This window comes from Panulirus ornatus, chromosome 59, assembly GCF_036320965.1.
Source record: "Panulirus ornatus isolate Po-2019 chromosome 59, ASM3632096v1, whole genome shotgun sequence".
NCBI classification, from domain to species: domain Eukaryota; kingdom Metazoa; phylum Arthropoda; class Malacostraca; order Decapoda; family Palinuridae; genus Panulirus; species Panulirus ornatus.
The window spans coordinates 16,899,403-16,926,355 of NC_092282.1; the positions used below are offsets into that span (position 1 = coordinate 16,899,403).

A 26,953-nucleotide genomic window follows, 5' to 3' on the forward strand; every position below is an offset into this window, starting at 1 on the left:
GTGTTTTAGATATCTGGGAGTGGATCTGTCAGCGGATGGAACCATGGAAGCGGAAGTGGATCATAGGGTGGGGGAGGGGGCGAACATTTTGGGAGCCTTGAAAAATGTGTGGAAGTCGAGAACATTATCTCGGAAAGCAAAAATGGGTATGTTTGAAGGAATAGTGGTTCCAACAATGTTGTATGGTTGCGAGGCGTGGGCTATGGATAGAGTTGTGCGCAGGAGGATGGACGTGCTGGAAATGAGATGTTTGAGGAAAATGTGTGGTGTGAGGTGGTTTGATTGAGTAAGTAACGTAAGGGTAAGAGAGATGTGTGGAAATAAAAAGAGCGTGGTTGAGAGAGCAGAAGAGGGTGTTTTGAAATGGTTTGGGCACATGGAGAGAATGAGTGAGGAAAGATTGACCAAGAGGATATATGTGTCGGAGGTGGAGGGAACGAGGAGAAGAGGGAGACCAAATTGGAGGTGGAAAGATGGAGTGAAAAAGATTTTGTGTGATCGGGGCCTGAACATGCAGGAGGGTGAAAGGAGGGCAAGGAATAGAGTGAATTGGAGCGATGTGGTATACAGGGGTTGACGTGCTGTCAGTGGATTGAATCAAGGCATGTGAAGCGTCTGGGGTAAACCATGGAAAGCTGTGTAGGTATGTATGTTTGCGTGTGTGGACGTGTGTATGTACATGTGTATGGGGGGGGTGGGTGGGTTGGGCCATTTCTTTTGTCTGTTTCCTTGCGCTACCTCGCAAACGCGGGAGACAGCGACAAAGTATATAAAAAAAAAAAAAAAATCTTTTCTTTCATACTATTCGCCATTTCCCGCGTTAGCGAGGTAGAGTTAAGAATAGAGGATTGGGCCTTTGAGGGAATATCCTCACCTGGCCCCCTTCTCTGTTCCTTCTTTTGGAAAATCAAAAAAAGAAAAAAAAAAAAGAGAGGGGAGGATTTCCAGCCCCCCGCTCCCTTCCCTTTTAGTCGCCTTCTACGACACGTAGGGAATACGTGGGAAGTATTCTTTATCCCCCATCCCCAGGGATTATATATATAAATATATATATAATACATGTGTATGGGGGTGGTTTGGGCCATTTCTTTCGTCTGTTTCCTTGCGCTACCTCGCAAACGCGGGAGACAGCGACAAAGCAAAAAAAGAAAAAAAAAAAATATATATATATATATATATATATATATATATATATATATATATATATATATATATATATATATATATTTTTTTTTTTTTTTTGCTTTGTCGCTGTCTCCCGCGTTTGCGAGGTAGGGCAAGGAAACAGACGAAAGAAATGGCCCAACCCACCCCCATACACACGTATATACATACGTCCACACACGCAAATATACATACCTACACAGCTTTCCATTGTTTACCCCAGACGCTTCACATGCCCTGATTCAATCCACTGACAGCACGTCAACCCCGGTATACCACATCGATCCAATTCACTCTATTCCTTGCCCTCCTTTCACCCTCCTGCATGTTCAGGCCCCGATCACACAAAATCTTTTTCACTCCATCTTTCCACCTCCAATTTGGTCTCCCACTTCCCCTCGTTCCCTCCACCTCCGACACATATATCCTCTTGGTCAATCTTTCCTCACTCATTCTCTCCATGTGCCCAATCCATTTCAAAACACCCTCTTCTGCTCTCTCAACCACGCGCTTTTTATTTCCACACATCTCTCTTACCCTTACATTACTTACTCGATCAAACCATCTCGCACCACACATTGTCCTCAAACATCTCATTTCCAGCACATCCATCCTCCTGCACACAACTCTATCCATAGCCCACACCTCGCAACCATACAACATAGTTGGAACCACTATTCCTTCAAACATACCCATTTTTGCTTTCCGAGATAATGTTCTCGACTTCCACACATTCTTCAAGGCTCCCAGAATTTTCGCCCCCTCCCCCACCCTATGATCCACTTCCGCTTCCATGGTTCCATCCGCTGCCAGATCCACTCCCAGATATCTAAAACACTTTACTTCCTCCAGTTTTTCTCCATTCAAACTTAACTCCCAATTGACTTGACCCTCAACCCTACTGTACCTAATAACCTTGCTCTTATTCACATTTACTCTTAACTTTCTTCTTTCACACACTTTACCAAACTCAGTCACCAGCTTCTGCAGTTTCTCACATGAATCAGCCACCAGCGCTGTATCATCAGCGAACAACAACTGACTCACTTCCCAAGCTCTCTCATCCACAACAGACTTCATACTTGCCCCTCTTTCCAAAACTCTTGCATTCACCTCCCTAACAACCCCATCCATAAACAAATTAAACAACCATGGAGACATCACACACCCCCGCCGCAAACCTACATTCACTGAGAACCAATCACTTTCCTCTCTTATTACACGTACACATGCCTTACATCCTCGATAAAAACTTTTCACTGCTTCTAACAACTTGCCTCCCACACCATATATTCTTAATACCTTCCACAGAGCATCTCTATCAACTCTATCATATGCCTTCTCCAGATCCATAAATGCTACATACAAATCCATCTGCTTTTCTAAGTATTTCTTACATACATTCTTCAAAGCAAACACCTGATCCACACATCCTCTACCACTTCTGAAACCACACTGCTCTTCCCCAATCTGATGCTCTGTACATGCCTTCACCCTCTCAATCAATATATATATATATATATATATATATATATATATATATATATATATATATATATATATATATATATATATATTGCACTTGCTTAGATTAGGTTAGGTTACTACAAATTAGGATATGTTGTCTGCAAAGTTATTACGCACAACTTAAGTTTTCTGTAACGCCTGGGGCTCTGTCTCCTGTGGTGGCGACCGTGGTGTGATGTGGGTAGTTTCCTACATTCTTTAATGAGGAAGGTTACGTTAGCTTAGGTTCAAGAGTATAAGCAAAATGTTATTTGCTACAAAAATGTTTGAACATACAGGAACTGATTTTTTTTTTTTATTCTTTATTGATGACTGGACTTATCTCCAGCAGTGGGTGTTGAAAGTTCACATTTGTCTAAGTGGGCTTGGCTTTAAGAGACATGGAATCATATGCCGCCAGTGACTGATAATACAAGTTATTACATAATTGTGGCCAGTAATATTAATATTATAAATTGATTCAAGCCCATAAATGTGCATGGAGTGAGGATCATGCCAGCATAATATCCATCACCGTTTAAACTACATAACTCCCATAATATTCATTCTATTGTGAGTGAAAATGCAATTAGTTCATGCGGTAGCAAGCTAAAGAGGGGAGGAAGGCGAAGTTGGGGTTTGCGCGCTGTCACACTCGCCTCGTTTTCACGCCTGCTTCCACCACACACACACACACAGAGCCTAGCAGCCCACCCCTCCACACAATATTCGACATTAGCAACTATATGACTCGAATACATGAGAGTCGAGACCCACCAGCATAACCACACCACATCACACACGCACACACAGCCTTCCCTATTCTTAGCCCACACGATCACACCACTACATCAAGCATATCTATGGGCCTGAATCGATTTCTGGTGTTAACATTGCAGGCCATAATTACGTAATAACCTGAATTTTCAATCAGTGGCGGCATATGATATCATTACGAGTATACGACGATAGACCTACTTCAGTAGACGGTTGCCGTAAACTCGGTGCTGTTCCATTATGACTTTGGTCAACTCAGACTGCCTCACTGCTCATTGTTTCGAGTCTTGGTCTGTTTAGAATGTTTGATCACCTATTATTCAGATTTGGTTTTCATTGGATATATGGAGGAGGATATGACGAAGATATGCTAAACAAAATTAATAGTAGATACTGTGTGTGTTTAGCTCTTAATGGTTTATAACTTTATTCATGTGGATACGAAGCAAATTTTCGAAACTATTCGAATGCATCTCGACCTGAACTACCGTCGTCAATGATCACTTCCTTAATGAAAAAAGACCTCGAAGTGGCTCTGACCTTCATATCTTATCACACAACATTGAATATGTATTTGCTTGTGGCTACCGATTGACAAACACAATCCTTTCTTGCTTTATTACATCGTCACAGTGTGTACGTTGTCACGGCGTTATACAGACTTGCCGTCCAGAAAGTCCAGAAAGGGGTGGGGACTACATGAGGACACACACACACACACACACACACAAGGATCCCCATCAACTTTTATGAGTGACTGTACGTGTGAGTAATGATAATCTCGAGAGGGTTGGTACGCCTGTTTTCATCCCCTACTATTAAGCACCCAATACAGGAGTGTATTGCCGTATGGTAATAATCTATCCGTTATATGTGTATTTACTGTTTCAGTATAGAGAGACAGTTGTTACCGTTCCTGATATATGGCATATGCAGTAATGCACCACACATGGGATATGTTCGCACTGTATGATTCGTTTTGAAGCTTTACTGACATCTGATAATCAAATTATAAGACCGAGTTCGTCGATCATGAACCTGCTTTACGAGACGCCTCATCGCTGCTTATGAACCACATCCGAGGCAACATGTGACGATCTCATGTTTCTCATGCCATGCAAACCTCACAGCATACACGGGGAGCAAATTTCGCCCTTTACAATGTGAGTCAGAGCATTTCTGAAATTGCGCAGCGGAATGGTGTCCAGCGGAGTACCGCGAGGCTGGGGCTCCAGCTGATACGGCAAAGGAGCAGCCAACCTCACAGCGGAGGTGGACCAGGTTGATCGAATCTATTTGTAGTTCTGCCGTAATGTCGGGGTAAATATGTGGCAACCATTAGTGTAAAACAAGTGGAAAAAACCCATGACTAATATCTGTTATTGGTAACTAAACTTACTTGTGATATTTCACTTCACCAGGCCATTGCAGCTGTTGTTGATGACGACCAGTTCATAACCGTTGTCAGCATACGTGATGGCCTGGACCAGCAGTGCAGCACTGAGACACACCGACACCGGCGTCACAACACTGGGCGTCATTGTCGTACAGCGGCAGCAGCAAACACATGTTAAATGAACGCCACCTGGAGACCAGAATGGAATACGTATTGAGTATGAAGACAAGGAAATCAGCTCTTGAGACAGAGTAATATTTTGTGAAGTAAAAACCTTTTGCACAGACGGTCCCACTACTGCACGGCATGTTTGGTAATTAGTCAATATCAGGTGTGGCTCTGTCTTGCAGTGTGTCAGTGCGTGTCCATGAGTATCTGTTCCTTATATTATATGGAATCATCTTTGACAGAGTTGCCAACTCAAAAGAACTAGAAAAAAACCCACTATACTTACTGACAAAAAAGAAATGCTCTTCGAATCATTTTTGTTCTTTGACGTGCCAGACTATTAATAACAGGTACGACTGACTGCTTTGACACTAAAACATTCACCATTATTCCAGACTTGCTAATTCCCAATCCGCAATCTCTTCGTCGTCCTGGGGGTTGTGAGGGTTTTGGTTCGGATTGCGATGATTTGCATGCTTTCAATGACGCACTGTTATCAGTACTTCCTTAGGCAGTTTATGATCATAACAACAGTTTCCATTTCTTCTTAGTCCATACTTGATAGTCAGTATTTCATTTAAGCTTTTGATACTCAGTCTACTTCGAAGATTTGACTTGTTTATATGACTAAAAATATACGCTCTACATCAGCGTTGGAGTGAAGCAATGTTAGCACAATCAAAGCCAACTGATTGAGGTCACTGAAGGGATTTTCTCCTGTTGCATCCCTCAACGAAGTTATTTCAGCCCAGAGTGCTAAAGGTCCAGTGTTTTGTTTCCACAATACATGAAGCTTCCTTCACTGGAACTCAATGCGTGTGAGTTCTTCGTTATCAGTAAACATCTTTGCTAATCCCAGTATTCCAGGCTTTATGGGTTAGAGGCATTCACTTGCACTCAGTGATGGACATTGTCTGGCAAACGATGACGAAGCTGTTTCGCCAACTCATCTACAAAGTGTATGCATCTTACTCGAATATCCTTTTCATCAGGAAGCTTACATTGTGCAATCTACTTTTCAAACTCATACTCCAAGTACGGATGTGGGTCTAAGTAGTTCTCTACTGAATCTCCTTCCTTTAATTTTCTGTCTGAGATGAGGACCTTAGAACTTATGGAATCAATGAGTCCTAAGTTCAATTCTCTGCTGCAGTATCCTGTTAATTGCTGATTCAGTTGACGGCCATCGAGCTTGGCTTAGCTGTACCAGTTTCAATGGAGCTTGATCATCATTGATCAAAGAAAAGATCTTGTTCCTCACTTGGTTAATGACAGAGTGGGAGAACCAATTATAGGTTTCTCTGATCATAAAATCCAGGTTCCTAGGGAGACACTCTGCTGCAGCATGAGACACAACTAGGTGTATAGAATGACGCACACACTTGATCAGAATCAGATGAGGAACTTCTAACCAGAGTTTAGCATACACTCCACTGTTAACACCTGTCATCACAGAAGCATTGTCGGTGCCAAAGCAACAATGTTTTGTGACTCTAACCCATTATTTTTCAAGGACTTTCTGTTGGCATCATACATTTCATTTTCATTACAGTCGGTCAGCTCAGCATGTTCCAAGAAAGTCACTACAATCTTCTTACTTTCAGAAGAGAGCCGGATGGCGATACTCAATAGTTTCGTTATCGTAATGTCATTACTCTCATCAGTTAAGAAGCTAAACTTCTGATTGTCTGTATCACTTTTCATGTCACTGTTAAAATGCGAGGCAATCACAATGCACACAACTGCACTTCATTTGGACCTTTTCATCTTCAAATTCTTGCATCCTTTACTGTCTGCAAAGCGTGCTTTGCACAGCTCACTGAGATGACCACCAACACGTAATGAACAGCTGAGATGACCACCAACACGTAATGAACAGCTGAGATGATCACCAACACGTAATGAACAGCTGAGATGACCACCAACACGTAATGAACAGCTGAGATGATCACCAACACGTAATGAACATCTGAGATGATCACCAACACGTAATGAACAGCTGAGATGATCACCAACACGTAATGAACAGCTGAGATGATCACCAACACGTAATGAACATCTGAGATGATCACCAACACGTAATGAACAGCTGAGATGATCACCAACACGTAATGAACATCTGAGATGATCACCAACACGTAATGAACAGCTGAGATGATCACCAACACGTAATGAACATCTGAGATGATCACCAACACGTAATGAACAGCTGAGATGATCACCAACACGTAATGAACAGCTAAGATGATCACCAACACGTATTGAACAATGTTCTGCAATGAATGTTGATATATTTCCCTCAGTCTCCCGTGCGTCATCACTCGCTATTTCAAACGGAATTGTGGTTTGTCTTTGAGTACTGAATGGCTCTTCAGCTGTCTTGTTTTTAGCTCTTTTGCTGTGTCTTTCAGTGTCACTAAGTTTGGCAGACAATGGACAATGGCAGTACTTACAAAGATACTTTGTGTCACCCCTTCTACTTTTCTTATCCACTTCTCATATTTGGAGTCTTTCAACCATTCTGTTCTAAGATGGTGAGTATATTTCTTACTCATTGTTGTGTTCACACACACACACACACACACACAACGTTACTGGCCTTCATGACCCACGGATACTTCTGTCACCACCGAGAGTCCGACTGAACCTGAACTGAACAGGAAACTTGAGGTGGGGGAGATCGCGGAGTTACATGCGAATTGAACCTATTCAAAATGTTTTTGAACATGTTCATTTCGATGAAAGAAATTACGTGCAATATTTGTATTGTTTTCCTTGTTATTTCAATAGGTTTCGATTATACTTCCTTAATTACGATAACATTTTATTTAAAGTTGGAATTTCCTCATATATTGAAATAACACTAAGATTGACGTTAGATATAAAAAAAGATGCCGAAAATGCGCAAAGGCGCTAAGTACGAAATTTCGGCGCTAGATCTCTATAAAAGTTAGCAACTCTGAATTGAATATGCTATTTTTCATCAGCTGTGGATGAGAGGGCTTTGGAATGAGCCAATTGTTCGCTGGTGATACTTCGCTGGTGGCTGATTCGGGTAAGAAATTGGAGAGGTTGGTGACGTGTGAAAGAAAGTTGAGAGTATATGTGAATAAGAGCAAGGTTATTAGGTTCAGTAGGGTTGAGGGACAAGTTAATTGGGAGGTGAGTCTGAATGGAGAAAATCTGGAAGAAGTGAAGTGTTTTAGATATCTGGGAGGAGGCGAAGATTCTGGGAGCGTTGAAGAATGTGTGGAAGGCGAGACCGTTATCTCGGAGAGCAAAAATGGCTATGTTTGAAGGAATAGTGGTTACAACAATTTTATATGGTTGTGAGGCATGGGCTATAGATAGGGTTGTGCGCAGGAGGGTGGATGTGTAGGAAATTAAATGTTTGAGGACAATATGTGGTGTGAGGTGGTCTGATCGAGTAAGTAATGAAATAGTAAGAGAGATGTGTGATAATAAAGAGAGTGTGGTTGAGAGAGCATAAGAGGGTGTGTAGAAATGATTTGGACACATGGAGAGAATGAGTGAGAAAAGATTGACAGAGAGGATATATGTGTCAGAGGTGGAGGGAAGAAGAAGAGGGAGACCAAATTGGAGGTGGAAGAATGGAGTGAAAAAGATTTTGAGCGATCGGGGCCTGAACATACAGGAGGGTGAAAGGCGTGCAAGGAATAGAGTGAATTGGAACGATGTGGTATACCGGGGTCGACTTGCTGTCAATGGATTGGGCCAGGGCATGTGAAGCGTCCGGGGTAAACCATGGAAAGGTCTGTGGGGCTTAAATGAGGAAAGGAGCTGTGGTTTCGGTGCATTACACATGGCACAGCATTTTACCGAACCTAACTGTACAACGTGGAGGTATATGAATACGAATAAAGTGCATATGAACGCGCACCTTCATAGAACATACAAACCTCCAACAGCCAGGATCGAACCCGGGACCCCTGTGCCCGACATGCCCATATAACCCTTTTTGGGAAATGACCGGTGTAGACTCCGTTGCTCACCAACGTGAGACGAAGGGTATTCGAGTACATAGTATTCGAATAGTTATTTCCTATAGCCTAGCGGTAGCATTCCCGCCTGTGGCACAGGGGTCCCGGGTTCGATCTTGGCTGTTGGAGGTTTGTATGTTCTATGAGGGTGCGCATTCACTTGCACTTTATTCGTATGAATATACATGCGTGTATGGGCGTTGATGTATATATATGTGTGTACGAGTGGTTAGGCCATTCTTCGTCTGTCTCCTTACGCTACCTCGCTGACGCGGGAAATAGCGATTAGATATAATAAGATATAATGTAAATAGATAGTATTATTTTCTGACATACTCCTAAAATGCTATGAGATTCGAGGCCAGGCTTGTGGTGGAAGGTACGAGGAGTGGCAGGATCAATGCTGGTCTGTGTGGATGGATGCACGCACGAGGTGTGGGTCAACTGGTTCATGTTGGCACGGCTCTTCTACCATCCGCTCAGGCGATACTTTTTTTTCCTGCGGGAAAACCTACGTATCTTGTGCAGGATAACAGCCCAGTTCACACGTGTCCAAGTAGTTAGGGAGTGATTTGCCCGACATGCCCATATAACCCTTTTGCCCCACCCTACCAGATCCTCCCTCGAGCACTGTTTGGGCAGCCATGATGAAACAAATGCCGGACACGGGACGTCACCTGACCCGTGATGCTGTTGTTACTACAGCATTACAGGTGTGGCAACATCTGAGAAGGAGTGAGGGAGGCGATCTAACTAACATCCGTGCATGATGCCTCGCACGTTGAATGACATCATAGAGGCAGAAGGTGCTGACACAAAATACAACCCAAATATAAAAAAATAACCAATTCATGTGTTCATAATTCCTATACTTGGGTATGCATACAAAGCGACACAATAATGGCACACACTTCTGACGCCATCTCAGATGCTTACCAACGACGAGATGATGTACCGTTACACAACAATACTGTTTAGAGGAGGTAAAACCTAGGCCACCACCGAATTGGAAGGTCAAGCTTTCGCAGACTCAGTAAAGTTGAAAACTTACAAGAAAGAAATATAACAGTCACTTGATATACAACGAAGAGACGTAGCTAGGACGCCATTTGGTAAACACGTGAGTACCCGAATGTAGGTCTAGCGCGTTCGAGTCCATTATTATAGAGTCCATTATGACAGAGTTAAACTGTCATCATTCCAGTCTATGGGCATTTCGTATTTGCAGTCCAGAGTTTCTGATGATGAGTTTGAGAAGATATATTCTATTGGAGCCAAGTTAAAGTATCATAGCTCTTTCACTGATAAATCCCTTAAGTTGACTGGAGTAATGCCATCTCAGTTATTATCTCTTAACTCCTGAATCACGAAATGTATAATTGAATCTTCTATTATCAAATACACAAAAAACTGTAACATTAATATCAGGGAAAGTCTACAAATTGGATTAGCTTTATTGTTGATAATATTTGTAAACGGTTCCCGTTCTTGTTCACATAATAAGTTGATGATCGCTTGTTGCCAGACTCGAACGCAAATGGCGTCCTAGCTACGTCTCTTTGTTGTATATCAGGTGACTGTTATATTTCTTTCTTGTATCCCCCTTGATAATGTGATTATCACACGAAAGTGCTCTTGGGAACTTAAAGTGTTTCATTTCTCCGTGAACTCAGGAATATACTGTCATCCTTTCCAATATATATATATATATATATATATATATATATATATATATATATATATATATATAGATTGGGAACTTCAGTGAAGGGCGCTAATGGGGAGGTGATAACAAGTAGTGGTGATGTGAGAAGGAGATGGAGTGAGTATTTTGAAGGTTTGTTGAATGTGTTTGATGATAGAGTGGCAGATATAGGGTGTCTTGGTCGAGGTGGTGTGCAAAGTGAGAGGGTTGGGGAAAATGATTTGGTAAACAGAGAAGAGGTAGTAAAAGCTTTGCGGAAGATGAAAGCCGGCAAGGCAGCAGGTTTGGATGGTATTGCAGTGGAATTTATTAAAAAAGGGGGTGACTGTATTGTTGACTGGTTGGTAAGGTTATTTAATGTATGTATGACTCATGGTGAGGTGCCTGAGGATTGGCGGAATGAGTGCATAGTGCCATTGTACAAAGGCAAAGGGGATAAGAGTGAGTGCGCAAAATACAGAGGTATAAGTTTGTTTTATATTCCTGGTAAATCATATGGGAGGGTATTGATTGAGAGGGTGAAGGCATGCACAGAGCATCAGATTGGGGAAGAGCAGTGTGGTTTCAGAAGTGGTAGAGGATGTGTGGATCAGGTGTTTGCTTTGAAGAATGTATGTGAGAAATACTTAGAAAAGCAAATGGATTTGTATGTAGCATTTATGGATCTGGAGAAGGCATATGATAGAGTTGATAGAGATGCTCTGTGGAAGGTATTAAGAATATATGGTGTAGGTGGCAAGTTGTTGGAAGCAGTGAAAAGTTTTTATCGAGGATGTAAGGCATGTGTACGTGTAGGAAGAGAGGAAAGTGATTGGTTCTCAGTGAGTGTAGGTTTGCGGCAGGGGTGTGTGATGTTTCCATGGTTGTTTAATTTGTTTATGGATGGGGTTGTTAGGGAGGTGAATGCAAGAGTTTTGGAAAGAGGAGCAAGAATGAAGTCTGTTGTGGATGAGAGAGCTTGGGAAGTGAGTCAGTTGTTGTTCGCTGATGATACAGCGCTGGTGGCTGATTCATGTGAGAAACTGCAGAAGCTGGTGACTGAGTTTGGTAAAGTGTGTGAAAGAAGAAAGTTAAGAGTAAATGTAAATAAGAGCAAGGTTATTAGGTACAGTAGGGTGAGGGTCAAGTCAATTGGGAGGTAAGTTTGAATGGAGAAAAACTGGAGGAAGTAAAGTGTTTTAGATATCTGGGAGTGGATCTGACAGCGGATGGAACCATGGAAGCGGAAGTGAATCATAGGGTGGGGGAGGGGGCGAAAATCCTGGGAGCCTTGAAGAATGTGTGGAAGTCGAGAACATTATCTCGGAAAGCAAAAATGGGTATGTTTGAAGGAATAGTGGTTCCAAAAATGTTGTATGGTTGCGAGGCGTGGGCTATGGATAGAGTTGTGCGCAGGAGGGTGGATGTGCTGGAAATGAGATGTTTGAGGACAATGTGTGGTGTGATGTGGTTTGATCGAGTAAGTAATGTAAGGGTAAGAGAGATGTGTGGAAATAAAAAGAGTGTGGTTGAGAGAGCAGAAGAGGGTGTTTTGAAATGGTTTGGGCACATGGAGAGAATGAGTGAGGAAAGATTGACCAAGAGGATATATGTGTCGGAGGTGGAGGGAATGAGGAGAACTGGGAGACCAAATTGGAGGTGGAAAGATGGAGTGAAAAAGATTTTGTGTGATCGGGGCCTGAACCTGCAGGAGGGTGAAAGGCGGGAAAGGAATAGAGTGAATTGGATCGATGTGGTATACCGGGGCTGATGTGCTGTCAGTGGATTGAATCAGGGCATGTGAAGCGTCTGGGGTAAACCATGGAAAGCTGTGTAGGTATGTATATTTGCGTGTGTGGACGTGTATGTATATACATATGGGGGTGGGTTGGGCCATTTCTTTCGTCTGTTTACTTGCGCTACCTCGCAAACGCGGGAGACAGCGACAAAAAAAACAAAAAAAAAATTATATATATACATATATATATATATATATACGAATAAAGTGTATATGAACGCGCACCTTCATAGAACATACAAAGCCCCAACAGCCAGGATCGAACCTGGGACCCCTTGTGCAAGAGGCAGGCATGCTAACCGCTAGGCTAAGGGACTGTATAATAGGAAACAACTATTCGAAATACTAAGTACTCGAATACCCTTCGTCTCACAATGGTGAGCAACGGGGTCTATCGGTTGTTTCCGAACAGAACACATAGCCAGCTGATAGCGTTTTACCGAACCTGACTGTACAACGCGGAGTTATATGAATACGAATAATGTGTATATGAACGCGCACCTTCATAGAACATACAAAGCTCCAACGGCCAGGATCGAACCTGGGACTCCTTGTGCAAGAGGCAGGCATGCTAACCGCTAGGCTAAGGGACTGTATAATAGGAAACAACTATTCGAAATACTAAGTACTCGAATACCCTTCGTCTCACAATGGTGAGCAACGGGGTCTATCGGTTGTTTCCGAACAGAACACATAGCCAGCTGATAGCGTTTTACCGAACCTGACTGTACAACGCGGAGTTATATGAATACGAATAAAGTGTATATGAACGCGCACCTTCATAGAACATACAAAGCTCCAACAGCCAGGATCGAACCTGGGACTCCTTGTGCAAGAGGCAGGCATGCTAACCGCTAGGCTAAGGGACTGTATAATAGGAAACAACTATTCGAAGTACTAAGTACTCGAATACCCTTCGTCTCACAATGGTGAGCAACGGGGTCTATCGGTTGTTTCCGAACAGAACACATAGCCAGCTGATAGCGTTTTACCGAACCTGACTGTACAACGCGGAGTTATATGAATACGAATACGAATAAAGTGTATATGAACGCGCACCTTCATAGAACATACAAAGCTCCAACAACCAGGATCGAACCTGGGACCTCTTGTGCAAGAGGCAGGCATGCTAACCGCTAGGCTAAGGGACTGTATAATAGGAGCTTTGTATATATATATATATATATATATATATATATATATATATATATATATATATATATATATATATATATATATATATATATATATATATATATACTTGCTCTCCTTTACTCATTCCCGGCGCCATCTCGCCCCACAGTGAACTGCATCGTCAGCGAGGTAGCGCAAGGAAACAGACAAAAAAAAAAAAAAAAATATCCACCCGCTCACACTCAGTCTCTAGCTGTCATGTGTAACGCACCGAAACCACAGCTCCCTTTCCACGGTTTATCCCAGACGAATCACATGCCCTAGTTCAGTCCATTGACGACATGTCGACCCCGGTATACCACATCGTTCTAATTCACTCTATTCCGTGAATGACTTTCACCTTTCTCTATGTTCAGGCCCCGATCGCTCAAAATCTTTTTCACTTCATCCCTCCACCTCCAATTTGGTCTTCCGCTTCTTGTTCCTTCCACCTCAGACACTTATATCCTCTTTGTCAATCTTTCCTCACTCATTCTCTCCATATGTCCAAACCATTTCAACACACGCTCTTCTGCTCTCTCTACCACACTCTTTTTTATCACCACACGTCTCTCTTACTATTTCATTACTTACTCGATCAAACCACCTCAAACCACATATAGTCCTCAAACATTTCATTTCCAACACATCCAACCTCCTCCGCACAACTCTACCTATAGCCCATGCTATAATGAAATGGCCTCGATTAGGACATTGAGTTGCCCTTGCCGGTTCAGTAGGTGGCGCCACGGTGGGGAAATCCTTGTTAGATTGTAGCTAAGATATGGTCAGAAAGTTGGAAAAGAAAGAAAGAAAGAAAGAAAGAAAGAAAGTTTTGGAAAATGATTAACGGAAGAAACTTAGGGAGATGGATTGTTGCATCTGCTCACCTGCTGCAGTTTCTCAGACGAGTGGCTGATGTCGGACTGTTCTAGACTGTGTAGTTTGGCGAGGTTTGGTCTCCTACTTGAGGAAATACATAGACAGATTGGAGGGAGAACATAAGCGAGCTACCAAGATGATTCCCGGCCAAGAAGTAAGTCCCATGTGAGCCGACTAAACGAAATAAATCCATTTAGATTGGAAAAGAGAAGGTTGAGAGGTGATCTAATACAGGTATTCAAAATGATTAACGCTTCGGTAATCACGATCTAACGAGCTACTGAAGAAGAGACTCGCCTGATTTCACTCGTAGTCTTGGGCATACATTCTTGGGTCTCGGATGAGGTAAAGTACTTTATCTTCAACAGTATTGCTGACATATGGAACGATTTACCAATTAGGGCAGTTGAAAGCAGTACCATAGATTGATATGTTTAAGCACAGTCTTGATAAAATTTTTGCTTCAAATCCACGACTGGTATTATTTGCATCTTCTTATCTACACAATAAGTTTATAAGTCTTCCTCTTTAAGAAATTTGTCTTTCTATTCTTATCACAGTAATCCATAACTGTCTGTTCCCTTTCACCATCACAAACAGCCTCGACAAGACTCAGTGTTTTATTGCTGCTTGAATTCAGTTGTATGAATGGGTCTTCAGCAGTGCATCTGTGAAGTTGGAGCAGGTGAGAGGCTTGCCTGCCGCATCAGTGGTTCAGTTGCGCACATGATGGGCGTTACAGGGGATACCTATATGCCAAGACCATGTTGATGGCTACTTGGAATATATAAAGTTACGAAATCACATCAGTATAAACGTTATAACTTGACAGTTATTGATATTGGTCTGCACTCGCTCAAGATCAAACAAGGACATGAGCATCAGTGCAAATTTCATTATTGTTTCAGTGTCGTTGGACACTTGAGGATGATTATGTGAAAACATAACAATGCGAGGGATCTCATGCTTACAGTGAACCTGATCGTATCGCATGTGGGCATCAAAGAGAAAGTCAGGCAAGGAGCACCACCAGTCATCACTCACTGGTATCTCACGACTCGTCTGTAGCTAAAGATCAAGAATACCTTAGTGAGGAGCATCATCCACCAGCCACATCATCCGAGGAAGGAGCGGGAAACTGTCACGTGTCACGCACAAGATGCTGGTGACAACTGGAGGAGGAAACCAGGTAGCAGGAGGAGGGTGGACGTTAGAGCCGACAGGTTATGGATGAAAACCAGATATGCATGGGAGTTAGTGCTGGACGCACCGTCGGAGGAAGACAGTGTTGTGTGTAGTGACAAACACTTGGCAGTAGCGCTGAACATTGGTTGAAGGAGAGTGGAATGATCGATACTTTAGACTCACATGTGTCTGTCTTGCAAGGTTTTGATTAACATTCCCTACAGGTATTGTCTGATGACGTTAAGGAATACCCAAAAAGGTCTTTAGTACGTACGTTATATCGTCTACAGCGTTACAGAAACTAATTCAAAAGTGATTGATGCAAGTGAATGAATGCACAACATATGTAGGTGAGGAAAGTGGAGAAGGGTCTGCTTCATAATATCATTTTGAAGATAAAGTTTCATTTACTGGTGTACAGGAATATTGTTTTGAGGAAGAATCATACCACAGGATAATATGCCAAGGTATTTTATTCATAAAATTATGTATAACAAACGTCAAATTAGGGTATCCATTTTAAGATAGATACAAATAAGTTTATTCCTAACGTTTACATAGTTTCAGTAAACATGGAATGAAAATAATCACCTGTGTCATCGTTAATTATAAGTAACAAATCACAAATGCCAAAGTGCATGATATTCTGGTGGATAAAGAAACGTTATGTTAAGGTCATATCCTGATGGGGTGTGGGTCGGGCTGTTCATCACTAGCCGTAATTGGGATTAATGTGGTCGCAGCAGGAGTAATCTTGTCCGTAACTTCCGTATGGGTTGCGGCACCAGTACTTGCAGCCAAGGTAGCCAAAATTTGGCTGATAGTTGAAGTGCTGACCGTACCAGGGGTTCCCGTATCCATACTGGGCATCGGCAAGCATCACCGCTGCCAACACCAGGAGCACGACCAGCGTCACACGCAACATATTGTAACTGGAAAAGAAATATGTCTAGAATAATTTTTCTGCTTAACACTGAAGAAATGTTTAATGATAAAATGAACTCGATGTTTTAGATATCTCATGTAAAGGATTTCTATGGCGTTATTCTTGTTGTCTCGATGAGACGCAAGATGGTTCTGCCTGTGAGTCAGGGAGGGCCACCAAAGCTGGCGCAGGAGACGCTCTATAAGCTGTGTGGAAGTGAGGGTGTTATCTTGGTTACCCTTCATATGAACTGCTGTTTGTGTACAACAGACTCTGTAGAGTGAAGCACTGTTGAGATGTAGCGTGAGGGATGGCAAATTGTTTTGATATTCAAGTGATGGTCCTATTTTTGCCATTGGACTTGATAGATAGAGAAACTGCCGACCATGAAACTTAGGCACGTATTGAGCCTGAAATATTTCTGTATATAAAGTCTGGGATGAAGAAGTAAGATTAGTAGTGAAAGAGAAGAGAGAGGCATTTCGACGATTTTTGCAGGGAAAAAGTGCAAATGACTGGGTGATGTATAGAAGAATGAGGCAGGAGGTCAAGAGAAAGGTGCAAGAGGTGAAAAAGAGGGTAATTGAGAGTTGGGATGAGAGAGTATCATTGAATTTTAGGGAAAATAAAAAGATGTTTTGGAAGGAGGTAAATAAAGTGCGTAAGACAAGAGAACAAATGGGAACATCGGTGAAGGGGGCTAATGGGGAGGTAATAACAAGTAGTTGTGATGTGAGGAGATGGAGTAAGTGTTTTGAAGGTTTGTTGAATGTGTTAGATGATAGAGTGGCAGATATAAGGTGTTTTGGTCGAGGTGGTGTGCGAAGTGAGAGGGGCAGGGAAAATGATTTGGTAAACAGAGAAGAGGTAGTGAAAGCTTTGCGGAAGATGAAAGCCGGCAAGGCGGCGGGTTTGAATGGTATTGTAGTGGAGTTTATTGAAAAACGGGGTGATTTCTTTTTGACTGGTTGGTGAGGATATTCAGTGTATGTGTGGCTCTTGGAGAAGAGGCTGAGGATTGGCGAAATGCATACATAGTGATTTTGTACAAAGGCAAAGGGGTTAAAGGTAAGTGTTCAAATTACAGAGGTATAAGTTTGTTGAGTATTCCTTGGAAATTATATGAGAAGGTATTTATTGAGAGGGTCAAGGCATGTACAGAACATCAGATTGGGGGGGAGCAGTGTAATTTCAGAAGTGGTAGAGGATGTGTGGATCAGGTGTTTGCGTTGAAGAATGTATGTGAGAAATACTTAGAAAAACAAATGGATTTGTATGCAGCATTTATGTATCTGGAGAAGGCATATGATAGAATTGATAAAGAGGCTCTGTGGAAGGTATCAAGAGTATATGGTGTGGGAGGCAAGTTGCTGGAAGCAGTAAAAAGTATATATATCTATCGAGGATATAAGGCATGTGCACTAGTAGGAAGAGAGGAAACTGATTGGTTTTCAGTGACTGTCGGTTTGTGGCAGGGGTGCGTGATGTCTCCATGGTTGTTTAATTTGTTTATGGATGGGGTTGTTAGGGAGGTGAATGCAAGAGTTTTGGAGAGAGGGGCAAGTAGGCAGTCTGTTGTGGATGAGAGGGCTTGGGGAGTGAGTCAGTTGTTGTTCGCTGATGATACAGCGCTGGTGGCTGATTCGGGTGAGAAACTGCAGAAGCTGGCGATTTAGTTTTGGTAAAGTGTGTGAAAGAAGAAAGCTGAGAGTAAATGTCAATAAGAGCAAGGATATTAGGTACGGTAGGGTTGACGGACAAGTCAATTGGGAGGTAAGTTTGAATGGAGAAAATCTGTTGGAAGTGAAGTGTTTTAGATATCAGGGAGTGGATTTGGCAGCGAATGGAACCATGGAAGCGGAAGTGAGTCACAGGGTGGGGGAGGGGTCGAAAGTTCTGGGAGCGTTGAAAAATGTGTGGAAGGCGAGTACAGTATCTTGGAAAGCAAAAATGGGTATGTTTGAAGGAATAGTGGTTCCAATAATATTATATGGTTGCGAGGCGTGGGCTATAGATAGGTTTGTGCGGAGGGTGGATATGTTGGAAATCAGATGTTTGAGGACAATATGTGATGTGAGGTGGTTTGATTGAGTAAGTAATGAAAGATTAAGAGCGATGTGTGGTAATTAAAAGAATGTGGTTGATAGAGCAGAAGGGGGTATATTGAAATGGTTTGGTCACATGGAGAGAATGAGTATGGAAAGATTGACAAAGAGGATATATGTGTCAGAGGTGGAGGAAACAAAGAGAAGTGGGAGACCAAATTGGAGGTGGAAGGATGGAGTGAAAAAGATTTTGAGCGATTGGGGACTGAACATGCACGAGGGTGAAAGGCGTGCAAGGAATAGAGTGAATTGGAACGATGTGGTATACCGGAGTCGACGTGCTGTCAGTGGATTGAACCAGGGAATGTGAAGCGTCTGGGGTAAAGCATGGGAACTTGTGTGGGGCCTGGATGTAGAAAGGGAGCTGTGGTTTCGGTGCATTATAAATGACAGCTAGAGAATGAGTGTGAACGACTGTTGCTTTTGTTGTCTTTTCCTAGGTCTAACTCGCGCTCATGCAGGAGGTGGGGGGGGGGGGGGGGGTTCATTTCATGTGTGGCTTGGTGGCGACGGAAATGAATAAAGGCAGCAATTATGAATTATGTACATGTGTACTTATGTATATGTCTGTGTATGTATATTTATGTATACGTTGAAATGCATAGGAATGTATATGTGCGTGTGTGGACGTGTATGTATATACATAAGCATGTGGGTGGGGTCGGCCATTTTTTCGCCTGTTTCCTTGCGCTACCTCGCTATCTATCTATCTATCTATCTATCTATCTATCTGTCTATCTATCTATCTATCTATCTATCTATCTATCTATCTATCTATCTATATATATATATATATATATATATATATATATATATATATATATATATATATATATATATATATATCTGAGTAGCAATTGCATGTTAGATGATGTAACTTGTGAATACATCCATATATCGACCCAGGAGAACGACAGTCAAAAACATGATTCATGAGTCGTATGTTATAAAGATCAAACATAACTACACGACATGGACGAGGCTTAATAACTTTCTCTCCTGAACCCTCACACACAACCCACCCTCTGAAAGGGGGAAAAAGCAAAAAGCACATCTTTCTGGCTCGTGTGATCCTCTCCGAGCCAAATACAGAAGTAGCTTTCTCTGATATTCCAGTGTAACAACACTCCCCGCTGCCGTTCTGAACTATGTTAAAAGAATATAGAAAATTCAACTGGTAAAAATGGCAAAGGCTGAGACTAAAACAAAATATGTCAAACAGAACACACACATTTCTACCTGAAAGCGACCACACGCCCGCACACTCTACCTGTGACGGTAGGCAAACCAGAGAATAGGCTGTCACTGGTAGTATCCCAGGTTAGGTTTGGACCTGGCGAACATTTACACAAACAGTAACGGATGCACTTCATGTCCTGGTTTCTTTCGCGGTAGATTAGTGTATATATTTTATCTTAATTTATCTAAACTTTTCATGGAAAGAAGCCTCTTGTTACCCCTTTGTAATGGCCCTTGATACCACATTTGCTTCACGTAATATGTAACATCGGTGTTTTACCTCTGATATTGTTTACACTCTCCTTGAAAATATTGTGTAGCACACATTTGTCAATACTGGAGATGAGAGGAAGATCGCCTGGTCATGGGTATGAGTCAGCATAATACTAAAAAATGAAGTTTAGTTCACTTGACGTGAATCAATGTTTACATTTTCCAGCTTGATTACCTTCCATATTTCATCTTCATCCACACTGACCTGCCTCACTAAATTTCTGTATATATGACACCGTTCCACAAACATTCATTACTGACGTAGTGTAGTTATTTACTTAACACCTTCACTACGATAACTTGATCCCTTGAATATGATGCATTAAGGCGGACTCAAGAAGTTAAGTTAAACGACTCTCTCAAATGTCAGTGATGAATATATTGGACTGTGTTATATATAATGAAATTCAGTAGGATAAATTATTGTGAAAGGTGAGTGAATAAGTTGAGTAAATTCGTGTAAATCTGAGGCTTAAAATTTTGTGTTATTCCGATTTTTGTCTACTTCCATTTTCTTTCTTTTCCAGTTTTATTAAACATACACTTCACAATATTTTCAAGACGAGTCTGAAGAATAATAGGGGTTAGATACGAAAGTCAAAAGGGTGGCAGCTAAGAAGATATGCGGTACACTTCGAAAATGTTATATTTTGTAAATGTCGCGCTTTGTTAAGAGGAGAGTGTCAGCTTAATACACCAGAAGTGAGGGATCACTACCTACCTTGTTCAAGCGTATAGAACTGTCTCAGAGACACCAGGCGTTGTGGCTCTTATATACCAGCAGGGGACGTTTTTACCGTTGATATGGGCGAGTAATTGTCGTGTATGGTGTAAACCACAAGGACCTTTGTCTCTCTGTTTTATAGATATATAAGGTTGTGCCATCCTGTACTGCATTTCAGTCCTTTCATTTACATAATAACATTTAGTTCTAATTACATTTACCGCATATCTTACAAAATGTTTGTAGGTTCGGAACCTACATAATGATTATTGTCATATTCACTGGAATGGTAACACCGCAGGATGGTCTATGTTGGCAGGTTAGGGGAATCCCAAGGCGGGTCTGTATGTTTCCTCATACCCGATCCCGTCGCCAAGAAGAGATTATATATATATATATATATATATATATATATATATATATATATATATGTATATATATATATATATATATATATATATATATATATATATATATATATATATATGTATATATATATATATATATATATATATATATATATATATATATATATATATTTCATTTATTTATATTTCATTTTCATTTATTATACTTTGTCGCTGTCTCCCGTGTTAGCGTCGTAGCGCAAGGAAACAGACGAAAGAATGGCCCAACCCACCCACATACACATGTATATATATACACGTCCACACACGCACATATACATACCTATACATCTCAACGTATACATATATATATATACACACACAGACATATACATATATACACATGTACATAATTCATACTGTGTGCCCTTATTCATTTCCGTCGCCACCCCGCCACACATGAAATGACAGCCCCCTCGCCTTGCATGTGCGCGAGGAAGCACTAGGAAAAGACAACAAAGGCCACATTCGTTCACACTCAGTCTCTATCTGTCATGTATAATGCACTGAAATCACAGCTCCCTTTCCACATCCAGGCCCCACAAAACTTTCTATGGTTTACCCCTGACGCTTCACATGCCCTCGGTATACCACATCGTTCCAATTCACTCGATTCTTTGCACGCGTTTCACCCTCCTGCATGTTCAAGCCCCAATCACTCAAAATTCTACTCCATCTTTCCACCTCCAATTTGGTCTCCCACTTCTCGTTTCCTCCAACTCTGACACATATATCCTCTTTTCTTCAATCTTTCCTCACTCATTCTCTCCATGTGACCAAACCATTTCAAAAGACCCTCTTCTGCTCTTTCAACCACACTATTTTTATTACCACACATCCCTCTTACCCTATCATTACTTACTCGATTAAACCACCTCACACCACAAATTGTCCTCCAACATCTCATTTCCAGCACATCCACCCTCGTCCGCACAACTCTATCTACAGCCTACGCCTCGCAACCCCCTCCTCCTATTTAGATTTCTAAAAGGGGAAACAGAAGAAGGAGTCATGAATTGGGGGGGGGGGGGGGTGTGCTCATCCTCCTCGAAGGCTCAGATTGGGGTGTCTAAATGTGTGTTGATGTAATAAAGATAAGAAAAAGGAGAGATGGGTAGTATGTTTGAGGAAGGAACCTGGATGTTTTGGGTCTGAGTGAAACAAAGCTCAAGGGTAAGAGAGAAGAGCGGTTTGGGAATGTCTTTGGAGTGAAGTCAGGTGTTGGTGAGAGGACAAGAGCAAAGAAAAGAGTAGCAATACTTCTTAAGCAGGAGTTGTGGGAATATGTGATAGAGTGTAAGAAAGTAAATTCTACACTGATATGGGTAAAGCTAACGTGCCTATCCACCTGGCCATGATAAGAAAGATCAAGAGAGGAAACTGTTTTGGGAGCAGCGGAGTGAGTGTGTTGGCAGCTTTGATGCACGAGACCGGGTGATAGTGATGGGTGATCTAAATGGAAAGGTGCGTATTGTGGCAGTTGAGGGTGTAATTGGTGTAAATGGGGTATTCAATGTTGTAAAAGGAAATGGTGAAGAGCTTGTTGATTTGTCTGCTTAAAAAGGACTGGTGATTGGGAATACCTGGTTTAAAAGAGAGATATACATAAGTATACGTATGTGAGTAATAGAGATAGCCAGAGGACATTATTGGATTACGTGTTAACTGATAGGCGCGTGAAAGAGAGACCTTTAAATGTTAATGTGCCGATAAGGGCAGCTGGTGGGATGTCTGATAACTATCTTGTGGAGACGAAGGTGAAGATTTGTAGAGGTTTTCAGAAAAGAAGAGAGAATGTTGGGGAGTAGAGAGTGGTGAGAGTAAGTGATCTTGTAAAGGAGACTTGTGTGAGGAAGTACCAGGAGAGATTGAGTGCGGAATGGCAAAAGGTGAGAGCGAATGACGTAAGAGAAGTGGAGGAAGAATAGGATGTATTTAGGGAAGCAGTGATGGCTTGCGCAAAAGATGCTTGTGGCATGAGAAGGGCGGGGTGTGGGCAGATTAGAAATGGGTAGTGAGTGGTGGGATGAAGTAAGATTGTTAGTGAAGGAGTAGAGACATGCATTCGGACGAATTTTGCAGAAAAGTAGTGCAAATGACTGAGAGATGTATAAGGGAAAGCGGCAGGAGGTCAAGAGAAAGGTGCAAGAGGTGAAAAAGAGAACAAATGAGAGTTGGGATGAGAGAGTATCATTGAATTTTAGGGAAAATAAAAAGATGTTTTGGAAGGAGGTAAATAAAGTGCGTAAGAGAAGAGAACAAATGAGAACATCGGTGAAGGGGGCTAATGGGGAGGTAATAACAAGTAGTGATGAAGTGAGAAGGAGACGGAGAGAGTATTTTGAAGGTCTGATGAATGTGTTTGATGATAGAGTGGCAGATATAGGGTGTTTTGGTCTAGGTGGTGTGCGAAGTGAGAAGGTCAGGGAAAATATTTTGATTTGGTAAACAGAGAAGAGGTTGTGAAAGCTTTGTGGAAGATGAAAGCCGGGAAGGCGGTGGTTTTAAATCGGATTGCAGTGGAATATATTAAAAAATGGGGTGACTGTGTTGTTGACTGGTTGGTAGGGATAAGTCGATGTATGAATGGATTATGGTGAAGTGCTTGAGGATTGGCTGAATGCATGGATAGTGCCATTGTACAAAGGCAAAGGGGATAAAGGTGAGTGTTCAAAATACAGAGGTTTAAGATTGTTGAGTATTCCTGGGAAATCAAATGAGAGGGTATTTATTGAGAGGGTAAAGGCATGTACAAAGCATCAGATTGGGGAAGAGCAATGTGGTTTCAGAAGAGGTAGAGGATACGCTCAGGTGTTTGCTTTGAAGAATGTATGTGAGAAATACTTAGAAAAACAGGTGGATTTGTATGTAGAATTTATGTACATATAGAAGGCATATGATATGGTGAATAGAGATGCTTTGTGGAAGGGTTTAAGAGCATATGGTGCAGAAGGTAAGTTGCTAAACGCAGTGTAAAGTTTTTTACCATGGATGTAAGGCATGTGTACGAGTAGGAAAAGAGAAAAGTGATTGTTACCCAGTGAATTGTCGGTTTGCGGCAGGGATGCGTGATGTCTCCATTGTTTTTTAATTTGTTCATGGATGGGTTGGCTAGGGAGGTGAATGCAAGAGTTTTGGAGAGAGGTGCAAGTATGCAGTCTGTTGTGGATGAGAAGGCTCGGGAAGTGAGTCAGTTGTTGTTCGCTGATGATACAGTCCTGGTGGCTGATTCAGGCGAGAAACTGCAGAGGTCGGTGACTGACTTTGTTAAAGTGTGTGAAAGAAGAAAGCTGAGACCATGGGACAATGGGAGCATGGTTATTAGGTTATTAGTACGTCTAAGGGAGAAGTTGATAGGGAGGTAAGTTTGAATGAAGAAAAACTGGAGGAAGTGAAGTGTTTTTGACATCTGTTAGTGGACTTAACTGCGGATGGGATCATGGAAGCGGAAGTGAGTCACAGGGTAGGGGAGGGGGCGTAGGTTCTGGGAGCTTTGAAAAATTTGTGGAAGGCGAGAACGTTATCTCGGAGAGCAAAAATTGGTATGTTTGAAGGAATAATAGTTCCAACAACGTTATATGGTTGTGAGGCATGGGCTATAGATAGGGTTGTGCGGAGGAGGGTGGACGTGTTGGAGATGAAATGTTTGAGGACTATATGTGGTGTGAAATGGTTTGATCGAGTAAGTAATGAAAGGGCAAGAGAAATGTATGGTAATAAGAAGAGTGTGGTTGAGAGAGCAGAAGAGGGAGTGTTAGAATGATTTTTTAACCTGGAGAGAATGGGTGAGGAAAGATTGACAAAGAGGATATATGTGTCAGATGTAGAGGGAAGAAAGAGAAGCCGGAGACCAAATGGGAGGTAGAAGGATGATGCGAAAAAGATTTTGAGCGATCGGGGTCTGAACATACAGGAGGGTGAATTGGAAGTGAATTGGGAGTGAATTGGAACGTTATGGTGTACTGGGGTCGACGTGTTGTCGTTGGTTTGAACCAGGGCATGTGAAGCGTCTTGGGTAAACCATGGAGAGTTTTGTGGGGCCTGGATGTGGAATGGGAGCTGTGGTTTCGGTGCATTATACATGACAAGTAGAGACTGAATGTGAACGAATGTGGCCTCTTGTGTTTTCCTATCGATACCTCGCTGGATTGGGGTGCGGGGAGGGGGGGGGGGGGTGAAAGCTATTTCATTTGTGGCGGGATGGCGATGGCAATGGATGAAGGCAGATAGTATGGATATGTACATATGTATATATGTATATGTCTGTGTATGTATCGCTGTATATGTTTGTGTGTGTGTGTGTGTGTGTGTGTGTGTGTGTGTGATTATTGGTGCCTATGTACCTGGGCATGAGACGAAAGATCGTGAAAGGCAAGTGTTTTGGGAACAGCTGAGTGATTGTGTTACTAGTTTTGATGCACGAGACCGGGTTACGGTGGTGGGTGATTTGAATGCAAAGGTGAGTAATGTGGCAGTTAAGGGAGTAATTGGTGTACATGGGGAGTTCAATGTTTTGAATGGAAATGGTGAAGAGCTTGTAGATTTCTGTGCTGAAAAAGGACTGGTGATTGGGAATACATGGTTTAGAAAGAAAGATATACATAAGTATACGTATGTAAGTAGGAGAGATGGCCAGAGAGCGTTATTGGATTACGTGTTAATTGATAGGCGCGTGAAAGAGAGACTTTTAGATGTTAATGTGCTGAGAAGTGCAACTGGAGGGATGTCTGATCATTATCTTGTAAAGGCGAAGGTGAAGATTTGTAGAGGTTTTCAGAAAAGAAGAGAGAATGTTGGGGTGAAAAGAGTGGTGAGAGTAAGTGAGCTTGGGTAGGAGACTTGTGTGAGGAAGTACCAGGAGAGACTGAGTACAGAATGGAAAAAGGTGAGAACAAAGGAGGTGAGGGGAGTGGGGGAGGAATGGGATGTATTTAGGGAAGCAGTAATGGCTTGCGCAAAAGATGCTTGTGGCATGAGAAGCCTGGGAGGTGGGCAGATTAGAAAGGGTAGTGGGTGGTGGGATGAAGAAGTAAGATAATTAGTGAAAGAGAAGAGAGAGGCATTTGGACGACATTTGCAGTGAAAAAATGCAAATGAGTGGGAGATGTATAAAAGAAAGAGGGAAGCGGTCAAGAGAAAGGTGCAAGAGGTGAAAAAGAGGGCAAATGAGATTTGAGGTGAGAGAGTATCATTGAATTTTAGGGATAATAAAAAGATGTTTTGGAAGATGGTAAATAAAGTGCGTAAGATGAAGGAACAAATGGGAACTTCAGTGAAGGGGGCTAATGGGGAGGTGATAACAAGTAGTGGTAATGTGAGAAGGAGATGGAGTGAGAATTTTGAAGGTTTGTTGAATGTGTTTGATGATAGAGTGGCAGCTATAGGGTGTTTTGGTCGAGGTGGTGTGCGAAGTGAGAGGGTTAGGGAGAATGATTTGGTAAACAGAGAAGAGGTAGCGAAAGCTTTGCGGAAGATGAAAGCCGGCAAGGCGGTGGGTTTGGATGGTATTGTAGTGGAATTCATCAACAAAGAGGTTGACTGTGTTG

General features: G+C 42.0%; 1 long non-coding RNA gene across 1 annotated transcript in view; it reads right to left on the bottom strand.

Moving 5' to 3' along the window:
• LOC139767134 (uncharacterized) overlaps nt 1-4,968 on the bottom strand; it is a 95,869-nt gene extending 90,901 nt beyond the window's left edge. Inside the window, exon 1 of the long non-coding RNA XR_011717001.1 lies at nt 4,847-4,968. This is a non-coding gene — a long non-coding RNA (uncharacterized lncRNA). The remainder of the gene's footprint in view (nt 1-4,846) is intronic.
• Nucleotides 4,969-26,953: the final 21,985 nt, after the last annotated feature.